This window comes from Nicotiana attenuata, chromosome 3 (genome assembly GCF_001879085.1).
Source record: "Nicotiana attenuata strain UT chromosome 3, NIATTr2, whole genome shotgun sequence".
Taxonomy (NCBI): Eukaryota; Viridiplantae; Streptophyta; class Magnoliopsida; order Solanales; family Solanaceae; genus Nicotiana; species Nicotiana attenuata.
The window spans coordinates 35,107,870-35,109,900 of record NC_031991.1 but is presented as its reverse complement, the minus strand read 5'-3'; positions in this window follow the sequence as shown (position 1 = coordinate 35,109,900).

Below are 2,031 nucleotides of genomic sequence, written 5' to 3'. Positions count from 1 at the left end.
TAATTCCTTTCTTTGCTGCCCTAAAGGCTTGCCTATAAAGACATAGTTTCTTCTTTCACAAGTCAGATTTTAGAGATTAGAGATATTAAAAATCCTGAAAAAAAACTAAAACGGCTGAAATTCTGAAACAATACTGAATTCCCTGCACTTCTTTGTCAAAAACTGTTCAAAATTCTGCTTGGGTTTTGGTTTTCTGATCTTCATTGTTTAGTTAAAACTACTGAAACTACAAATTCCTGCACTCGGGTAAAATGGTTTGAATTTTGAGGATTTAAAAGCTTGGTTTAAGCTTTGCTGTTTGGGGATACTGTTTCATTGCTGGGTTTTAAGCTGGTTTCTGCTGCTGTTGATTGCTGATTCTTCACTTCTTTTGTTGCCCTTTTCATTTCCAGGTATCTACCACACCTCTTAGTGTACGAAAAATGGAAGAACATGAAGTTTTGTTTGATTGAGCTGGAAAATCTGTAATAAAGCAGTTGATTAAATGCAATTTCTGCACTTCTGAAATGAGTGGATTTCTGCATTTAGTTTAGTTCCCATTATGTGTACATCTGACTATTTTGTTGTTAGTTCTCTTTGAATTTTAAAAGTTTCAAGTAGCTACTCTAATTTAGATAGTTTTTTTGATAAAAGGACTGAAACTTTTGTTGAACATAGGGACTTTTTGTTCTTCTGTATATTTGAGTGCTAAAGAAGCCAATGTAAAGTTTAGAAATCTAGTTTGACTTGCTTGATAATCCCCTGTTGAATCCATCTTCCCAGGCATGTGAATATGTTTGAAATCCTATCAAATGTCCCGATGAAAATTGGAGTAAGAGCTAACTATGTTTGATAGTAATCCCAAGGGGGTGATGGATTATTATATTCTGAGGCATATTCACTAGATGTATTAACCTTAACGATGGCTAGTAATAATTCTGATCTTCAATTTGATATGGGTTGCATGTCTTTTGATTATAACATCTCATGCAAATGTCCATTAAGTTAGCTTGAATTGATTTAAATCTGATGGCATGTGTAGTTGTGCATTGATTGACAGTTAGCTGGTTTCAATATTGATACCCTTTTAATTTTTCTGATATTGTGCATATGCTTGGAGATTCGAACTCGAGTCTCGCTTTTATTTGTCCTTGGTTCTCAAAAGATGCAGGCCATTTTTTAGGCCTGGGAGCATGAGCCCCCCCCTCCTGAAGCGGAATTGCATGGCCTATCATGTTTGGGCCTGCCTTTTATTTTCTCTACCTAGATGTTGTTTGGCCCAAACCATTTCCTTCAAATAATCGGCCCTCCTTCACTTTAAAAGCAATTTTCTTTTAATTATTTTGAACATTAGTAATAAAAGTAGAACTCGAATCCCTTTAATGTTTAATTAATTAGATTCCTTCAATTAGTTGAGGTGTGCCATATTAAATAACAGCAATAGCTATGGCCCTCAAAAAATAATTTTAGAAATCTTTTAATAGAATAGTCGAGGTGAGCCGTGCCAAATAAAGTCTCAAACGCATGGCCCTCATTTAATTCATTTTGATCCTTAGAAATCGAGGCGTGCCATTTAGTTAAATTTTCCATGGCCCTCGCAAACTCGAAATTGCATAGTTGATTTAGGCGCGCTATTTTAAATAATTACTTTCCTAAACTCGGGTTTGCATTTCATGTGACCCAAATCCAAATCTCAACAACGTTAGATAAAACGTGTCGTGGACCGCGGGTGCATTTTTGTGACGTGGTTCAAGACGTGTTTTAGATGACATTGAATCTTTCCTAAAAAAATAATCAAATAAAAGCGGTTATAAAGCTTAAAATTGAACCATAGGCTAAAACATGTATTAAAATCAGATAATAGGCCAATTATGATAGTTTAAGCGACCGTGCTAGAACCACGGAATCCGGGGGTGCCTAACACCTTCCCTCGGATTAACAGAATTCCTTAATCAGAATTTCTAGTTCGCAGACTTCAAAAGGAAAGTGGAAATTTTCCTCGATTTGGGATTTAAAATAAACTGGTGACTTGGGACACCAAATAAACTATCC